The following is a 9,922-nucleotide window of genomic DNA, read 5'->3' on the forward strand; positions in this document are numbered from 1 at the left end:
CACACAGCCCTGTGGAGCTCCAACACTCAGGGTGATGGAGGTGGAGGTGAACTGGCCTACTCTCACCGCCTGGGGTCTGCCAGTGAGGAAATCTTCAATCCAGAGGCAGAGAGAAGAATTCAGGCCTAGATCCAGGAGTTTGTGTGTTAGCTTAATGGGAACTATGGTGTTAAAGGCTGAGCTATAGTCAATAAATAGCAGCCTGACATAGTTCCCACTTTTGCTGTCGATGTGAGTGAGGCAGGAGTGAAGGACGTGAGAAATGGCATCTTCAGTCGATCTATTGGGACGATAGGCAAACTGAAGAGGGTCCAAAGTGTCAGGAATGGAGGAGCAAATGTTGTTTTTAATGAGTCTCTCAAAGACCTTCATGACTAAAGATGTGAGAGCCACTGGACGATAGTCATTTAGGCAAGAGGGTTTACTGATCTTAGGTACAGGGATGATGGAGGATCGTTTGAAGGAGGTGGGGACAACAGATGTAGCAAGGGACTCGTTGAATATGGATGTAAAGAGCCCTGCGAGCTGATCAGCACAGGACCGCAGAACACGACCTGAAATACCATCCGGCCCAGCAGCTTTCCTGACATCCACACGTTTGAGTGCCCTCCGAACCTCGTCCTCCGAGACAGAGATCACGTGACCGTTGCTGCTCTGAGGGACTCTCTCTGACGCGTCACTCGCCGGAGTCGCGCTGCCGCGATTACCATCAAAGCGAGCGTAGAAAGAGTTTAACTCGTTCACCAGTAACGGATCAGCTCTCACCTCTGCAGAGGATTTAGTTCCAAAAGCACAGATGGTTCTCAGTCCCTGCCACATCCGCCGGGAGTCATTGAGTTGGAAATGAGATTCCACTCGGTCTTTATAGCGGAGTTTTGCGGCTTTAACGGCGCGCCGGAGAGCGTAACATGAAGCTTTGTACTCCCTCATATCCCCCGTTAGGAGACCGGCATTGTAAGCGGTGGTGCGCGAGTTTACTGCAGTGCGAATTGAACTGTCCACCCACGGTTTCTGATTAGGGAAGGACGTTATAGTTAATGTTTGTGTGGCTTGCTCTGTCAGTGTGTTAATAAAGCAGAGCGCCACTTCTGTGAACTCGCTGACGTCTTCAGAACTCGCGCGGAACATGTCCCAGTCGACGTCATCAAGAGCTGCCTGTAGCGTGATCTCTGAATGGGATGACCAGCGTTTGACTTCCCTCCTCACCGGGGGCTCTTGAACGAGCCTTTGTTTATATTCCGGTGTGAGGAAAATGGCGGCATGGTCCGATTTGCCAAAAGCTGGCTGTGAACGAGCTTTGTAGGCGTTCTTAAACGGAGAGTAGCAATGATCCAGTGTGTTTGCTCCTCGTGTGGGACAGGAGACATGCTGGTGAAAGTTTGGCAATACTTTCTTTAGGTTTGCTTTGTTAAAATCACCCGCGACGATGAAAGCAGCGTCGGGGTGTTTGTTTATGAAGCCGCTGGTCACATCATGGAGGGCAGATAAAGCCAGCCCCGTGTCTGCTTGTGGTGGAATATAAACGGCAGTGGTGATGACCGAGGAAAACTCCCTCGGCAGGTAGAAAGGCCGGCACATGAGAGTTAAATGTTCCAAGTGAGGCGAGCAGGATCGCGAAAGAATGGAGATGTTCCTAGGATCGCACCATTTCTTGTTTATCATGAAACACACTCCACCGCCTTTAGATTTCCCGGCCTCGGCTGTTCTGTCCATCCGAAAAACAGAGAAGTTCTCGGACGGCGTCACGGCTGTATCCGGGACCGCTGGCGTGAGCCATGTTTCGGACAGACAATAGATGTTGCAGTCTCTCATGTCCCGTTGAAAACTTATCCTGGCTCTAAGATCGTCCATCTTATTCTCCAAGGATTGGACATTTGCGAGCAAAATGCTCGGGAGAGGAGGACTGAATGCTCTTTTTCTCAGTCTGTTGCGGATCCCAGCGCGTTTCCCGCGGTGTTTTTTGAATCTTCGCCGTCGACTCGAGTGGCCATTGTTCAACTCGGCGTCCCGGCGAATCTCAGATGGAAGATTGGAGAAAGTGTCCTGAAACAGGTCAGTGTAGCGGTAACCAATTTCCAGAAGTGTTTTGCTGTCGTAACAGATCAAAGCAGATGATCCGTTGGAAAAAATAGAGAGTAAAAGAGAGTAGAATAATAAATAAAAGCAAAGTCTTAGCGGAGCGACCTGAACGGCGACCGAGCACGGCGGCGCCATCTTTGGAAAACCAATACAATAAAGCCACCTAAACAACCAATACAATAAACGTAATCAGCGAAATTCCCTATAATTATCATTATCACAAACAATATCAATATAATTGATTGTCAATATAACACACTTAGTGAAAACTAACATTATTAAAACATCTCTGTACGATAACAGACACACTAACCCCTGCTTTCTCTTGTAGGTCTCACCAACACCCCAAAATTTGATATTAAATTGACCCGAAGCACCACAATAGACGTCACAGAATTACATTTCCCACATAAACCCCAACAAGAGCCTACCCCACTCCAAATTGTGGACATCAAGAGTCTGCCACCTCGTCAACTAACAACATGTATTAATTATGAATTATCAATGCCTTTGTATTTGTTCATTAATTATAGCTATCCAATACATAAAAGGCTACTAACAATAATGCATACCTAGTGTAGTTCCAATTTAAATACAGCTACACAACAAACAATACACACATCTTACCCCATTACAATGCCTACATAACCACAATGGCATAAACACCACACCAATCATCACTGCATACTTGACACAATTATAGCAAGCACTCAAATATCCAAGTCCCCAAGACTGCAATTGACAAACAGCACTTAGACCAGTGCTGTTCAGACCTGTCCTGACTATCACCACCACAGCACATTTCACACACCTCCCTCCTCTAACAAAGTTCATCCAACACATTAACTCACTAGTAAACATTGCAAAACTTGAAACAAATGTATCTGATGAGACAGACATCCATAATGTAAAGGATTGCCAGGACAGTTTTGAGAATCAGTGCTCTAGATATCACTATAAGTTTCAAACAAACCACACCGTTCATGATACTAAAATCATAATAACTACACACTCTCAACACATTAATGAACATATTTTGTCCCCTACAGATCCCCAAATTAGAAGCTGCAGTTTACAAAGTTGACCCATCCAGCTCCACAGTGACCTTCAGAGACACAGAATGCGAGGTCCGAACCTGCTTTGTTGCCGACCCAACATCTACCATTGAACTCTCTCTCTGGGACAAACACATCGATTTGGTACAACCTCACTTCTCCTACACCTTCACCAACGTCACAACAAGAAGCTACAGAGACAAGACTACATTGACCACTACCCGCCAGACAACTATAACTCCTCTTGACAAGCCAATCTCATTCAACCCACCGGATGCAACAATTACCCAGGAGACAAAACTCCAACATCTGACTGGAGAGATAGAAGCTGCTGTAATTAATGTAATGAAACTCTGCCCAAAATGCCACACCCCACAAAAGGATTTCACGATCAAAACTCCTTTCCACCGATGCCCCAGCTGCAAAATGCTAAGGAAAACATCCAGCTACCTCACTAAGTGCAACGGAACACTGACTGTCTGCATCAACAATAAGGAAATTGGACTGTCAATAATCAATTCTATTCTCCACAACTACGCAACCCAGCAAAACGACATAACCATGGACGCACAAGACATAGAAGAATTACTTATAATGGCAGGACCTTTGACAATACACTACACTGACGAGCATCAAATTACAAAGCTTTCCAAACCAAGCACTACCCAAACCCAAGACACCGCACAGCAACACAACAGTGATGAAGAGCTATGCCAAGCTACATGTGAAGAAGCACATATTGCTCCAACATCCTGTCAAAATCACAGTCCAAAGACACTGAGGCACCTTGCACAGGCCAACCTCACCACAACAGATGGACCACTCCCAAAAAAACTGCAAAAAACATCAAACACTGCACAAACCTCTTCCACTGCCCAAACAACAAACATTGAAGACAGCACTGACCACCAACATCGTCCAGTGCCTCAACAAACACAAAGCATGCCAAACCATCCCCCAGGAAAAAATCCGCTTTATGATCCAAAACCAACAAAAGATCATCATCACTCTCATCGTTGTCTCTCAACCTCACCTACCTTACTAAAGTTCATCACTCTGCAATAACAAAGTCAACACACCATTACCACCTTAACTCTACAGAGGTATGTTGCACACACAAATGCACACTACCATACAAATATTAACCCACACTTTTATACTCAGCACTACTTAGAGTTCATCCTCAGTACTGATAATGCCCAAGACCACAAAATCTGCTTTCCTAAAGCAACTACCTTACCCTTCCAACAACTACCTTACCCTACCAACAACTTCCTTACCCTACCAACAACTACCTTACCCTTCCAACAACTTCCTTACCCTACCAACAACTACCTTACCCTTCCAACAACTTCCTTACCCTACCAACAACTACCTTACCCTTCCAACAACTTCCTTACCCTACCAACAACTACCTTACCCTTCCAACAACTACCTTACCCTACCAACAACTACCTTACCCTACCAACAACTACCTTACCCTTCCAACAACTTCCTTCCCCTTCCAACAACTACCTTACCCTTCCAACAACTACCTTACCCTTCCAACAACTACCTTACCCTTCCAACAACTTCCTTACCCTACCAAACAACTACCTTACCCTTCCAACAACTTCCTTACCCTACCAACAACTACCTTACCCTTCCAACAACTACCTTACCCTACCAACAACTACCTTACCCTACCAACAACTACCTTACCCTTCCAACAACTATCTTACCCTTCCAACAACTACCTTACCCTTCCAACAACTTCCTTACCCTACCAACAACTACCTTACCCTTCCAACAACTTCCTTACCCTTCCAACAACTTCCTTACCCTTCCAACAACTACCTTACCCTACCAACAACTACCTTACCCTACCAACAACTACCTTACCCTACCAACAACTACCTTACCCTACCAAGTCAAGTCAACTTTATTTATATAGCGCTTTTAACAATGCAGATTGCTTCAAAGCAGCTTTACAGTGTTAAACAGAAAAATAATGCAGCATAATTTTATTCAGCTGTATAGCCATTTGATGTCATCAGTTCATTTCAATTTCCATACGGTGACAGTGTGGGCTTTAGATCAATAATTAGATCAGTAATTTAGTTTATATGGTTAAATTAGTTTATTAATTAGATTTATTTCGATGTTTAGTTGAAAAATATCGTGTCCCCAACTGAGCACGCCAAGCCAGAGGCAACAGTGGCAAGGAAACCAAAAAATAAACCTTGGGAGAAACCAGGCTCAGTCGGGGTGCCAGTTCTCCTCTGGCCAATTAACAAACAGCGTATTATTATTATTATTATTATTATTAATATTATTATAATTATTCTGGCTGCTTTACAGGTCAGAGGTCATAATAGATCGGAATATTCAAAGGACCGGAGGCAACACGCTGGAGACGGGTTTATTGAGGATGATGTTGATTAAATAATTATTAAAGTGCAATATTCGAATGATCGGAGGCAACATGCTGGAGATGGGTTTATTGCGGATGACATATCGATTTAAGTATTATTTAATGGTAATATTCGAACAATCGGAGTCATCACACTGGTGACCGGTTTATTGAGATGCCGTGTCGATGAGGCAGTTGCAGGGGGAGGATAATTGACACGGTCTCTGCGTACACTTCGGGGTCATGTGTTGGTCTTCTCTGGGCGCAGGTCCACCATCTGATTTGGATACGGCCCGGATCCGGCTGACTGCAGTAAACCTCGGGATAAAACAGAGAGACTATCATTAGCGTAGATGCCATTCTTCTGATGATGTCACGAGTACATCAGGTGGTATGGGAAGTGTTCCCGGTTCCGGCTGACCTAGTTAATGCAGCCTAACAATCAATTAATTGAAAAAGTGTTTTATGTGTATGCCACAGTAAAGAGATGTGTGTTTAGTCTAGATTTAAACTGACAGAGTGTGTCTGCTTCCCGAACACTGCTAGGAAGACTGTTCCAGAGTTTAGGAGCTAAATAGGAAAAGGATCGGCCGCCTGCAGTTTTTACTGCAGTTTACCAACAACTACCTTACCCTTCCAACATCTACCTTACCCTACCAACAACTACCTTACCCTTCCAACAACTACCTTACCCTACCAACAACTACCTTACCCTACCAACAACTACCTTACCCTACCAAGAAATACCTTACCCTTCCAACAACTACACCAATAACTACCTTACCCTACCAACAACTACCTTACCCTACCAACAACTACCTTACCCTTCCAACAACTACCTTACCCTACCAACAACTACCTTACCCTTCCAACAACTACCTTATCCTACCAACAACTACCTTACCCTACCAACAAATTCCTTGCCCTTCCAACAACTACACCAATAACTACCTTACCCTTCCAACAACTACCTTACCCTTCCAACAACTACCTTACCCTACCAACAACTACCTTACCCTTCCAACAACTACCTTACCCTACCAACAACTACCTTACCCTACCAACAACTACCTTACCCTTCCAACAACTACCTTACCCTACCAACAACTACCTTACCCTACCAACAACTACCTTACCCTTCCAACAACTACCTTACCCTTCCAACAACTACCTTACCCTTCCAACAACTACCTTACCCTACCAACAACTACCTTACCCTTCCAACAACTACCTTACCCTACCAACAACTACCTTACCCTTCCAACAACTACCTTACCCTACCAACAACTATCTTACCCTACCAACAACTACCTTACCCTTCCAACAACTACCTTACCCTTCCAACAACTACCTTACCCTACCAACAACTACCTTACCCTTCCAACAACTACCTTACCCTTCCAATAACTACCTTACCCTACCAACAACTACCTTATCCTACCAACAAATACCTTACCCTACCAACAAATACCTTACCCTTCCAACAACTACACCAATAACTACCTTACCCTACCAACAACTACCTTACCCTACCAACAACTACCTTACCCTACCAACAACTACCTTACCCTACCAACAACTACCTTACCCTTCCAACAGCTACCTTACCCTACCAACAACTACCTTACCCTACCAACAACTACCTTACCCTTCCAACAACTACCTTACCCTACCAACAACTACACCAACAACTACCTTACCCTTCCAACAACTACCTTACCCTTCCAACAACTACCTTACCCTACCAACAACTACCTTACCCTACCAACAACTACCTTACCCTTCCAACAACTACCTTACCCTACCAACAACTATCTTACCCTTCCAACAACTACCTTACCCTACCAACAACTACCTTACCCTTCCAACAACTACCTTACCCTTCCAACAACTACCTTACCCTACCAACAACTACCTTATCCTACCAACAAATACCTTACCCTACCAACAAATACCTTACCCTTCCAACAACTACACCAATAACTACCTTACCCTACCAACAACTACCTTACCCTACCAACAACGACCTTACCCTTCCAACAACTACCTTACCCTACCAACAACTACCTTACCCTACCTTACCCTACCAACAACTACCTTACCCTTCCAACAACTACCTTACCCTACCAACAACTACCTTACCCTACCAACAACTACCTTACCCTACCAACAACTACCTTATCCTACCAACAAATACCTTACCCTACCAACAAATACCTTACCCTTCCAACAACTACACCAATAACTACCTTACCCTACCAACAACTACCTTACCCTACCAACAACGACCTTACCCTTCCAACAACTACCTTACCCTACCAACAACTACCTTACCCTACCTTACCCTACCAACAACTACCTTACCCTTCCAACAACTACCTTACCCTACCAACAACTACCTTACCCTACCAACAACTACCTTACCCTACCAACAACTACCTTACCCTTCCAACAACTACCTTACCCTACCAACAACTACACCAACAACTACCTTACCCTTCCAACAACTACCTTACCCTTCCAACAACTACCTTACCCTGCCAACAACTACCTTACCCTTCCAACAACTACCTTACCCTTCCAACAACTACCTTACCCTACCAACAACTACCTTACCCTACCAACAACTACCTTACCCTACCAACAACTACCTTACCCTACCAACAACTACCTTACCCTTCCAACAACTACCTTACCCTACCAAAAACTACCTTACCCTTCCAACAACTACCTTACCCTACCAACAACTACCTTACCCTACCAACAACTACCTTACCCTTCCAACAACTACCTTACCCTACCAACAACTACCTTACCCTACCAACAACTACCTTACCCTACCAACAACTACCTTACCCTTCCAACAACTACCTGTATTTTAAAACCTTATTTCCAGGCTCACACTTTTCTTATCCTAATTTTACAATCTGCAAGTTACACAAAACACACAAGCAGTGCTGACTGACTCTGATCACAGCCAGGTGTTCTCACGAGTCTGATCGACGCCGGTATTACACAAAATTTTAAACAGAACCGGGACCCGAAGTAATAGATTGACCCGGACCTCTAGTTTGAGATACATTTTCTCTTGTTTTGTGGGTGTGTCAGTAATGTCAGCCCAATCAGCAACAAGTAATGTCGTTTACAAATGTGTCCACTGCAGCTCGGTATACGCAACAATTGAAGATATTAGAGGACATGTTTGTCGTAAGAGTTTTATAGTTCAAATATAGCATATCAACATGATGATGTAGTTGTTTATATTTTTAGCTTCACTGCGAGGCAAGTTTATCTACATTCTAAATTGCACTGCAAGGGCAGTGACTGCATCAAGCATATTTTGCAGTATTTAAACATGTATTTATATCGATTTCATCAGGCTCCGGAAATTCTTCAGAAAGAACACAAAGAATGGCCTTCTCAGCTGCCATAGTTGCTACTCCTGCGTCATCAGAACGGACCACGTTTCCGTTTATAAAACATTTTGCCATGTTTTGTCGGAACTGAACGCAGCCCTGGTGTGACTCTCCCCTGAACTATTTGCCTTTTTCTGGCTACAACTGAGTTCTCACGGGACTTCAGAGAGACTACAGCTTGCCGTCTAAAACACTATCTCTGTGAGTTTAAACAATGGCATCACGCATGGCAACGCATCTCCTTGTCATGTAAGGGCCCTGTTCATGTTGGACAGACATTTTAATTGCATTTTGTGTCTGTTAAGAGGCACAAAGACACTCTTTATGTATATGCCCCCATAGCTGCCGTGTTAGCTGAGTGGGAGCTCAGGGCATTAACTGTAACAGCTCCATGTTGCAAGCACCAATCCGGTTCGGGTTTTTTTCTATAGACAGTGCTCACAAAGGTATAACGATCAAGATTAACTTAAAAATTCCCCGGAGTTCTCCTTTAAAGTTAAATTATTTAGCAGGACCCTGATTTTGGCCTCACAAAAAAAACTATTCTTGCCGCTCGCCATTGTCAAGTAAAAAAATGTGGACGTTGAATGTGCTCTTTTATATGCTAATGATATTAATTAGGGGGGGGGGTTTATAAGGCGGAGATCTGAAACCATTCAGCTGTGCACAATTTCAAGATCATTTGTGATTTATATATTTCACATGCAAAAGAGAGGCGTTCGTTTTTTGGAATCACATGTACAAACATTTGAGAAAGGATCTTAGATCAAACATAGGACAGTTTATACGCAACATTTTATAAATGAGGCCCCTGGGGTGCGTCTCAATCAGCTCCCTAGTTCAGTCTATGGGCTCACTCCCTGATCAGTGCCCTGACTACTGAACTAGGGTGCTGATTGAGATGCACCCCATAACTCTATGATCCTGTATGATTTCTGGACCCTTTATGTGGCTGCAATTCGGGCTCAAATGCCGCAGCG

This window comes from Gobio gobio (assembly GCF_949357685.1).
Source record: "Gobio gobio genome assembly, chromosome: 5".
In the NCBI taxonomy this organism is placed as follows: Eukaryota; Metazoa; Chordata; class Actinopteri; order Cypriniformes; family Gobionidae; genus Gobio; species Gobio gobio.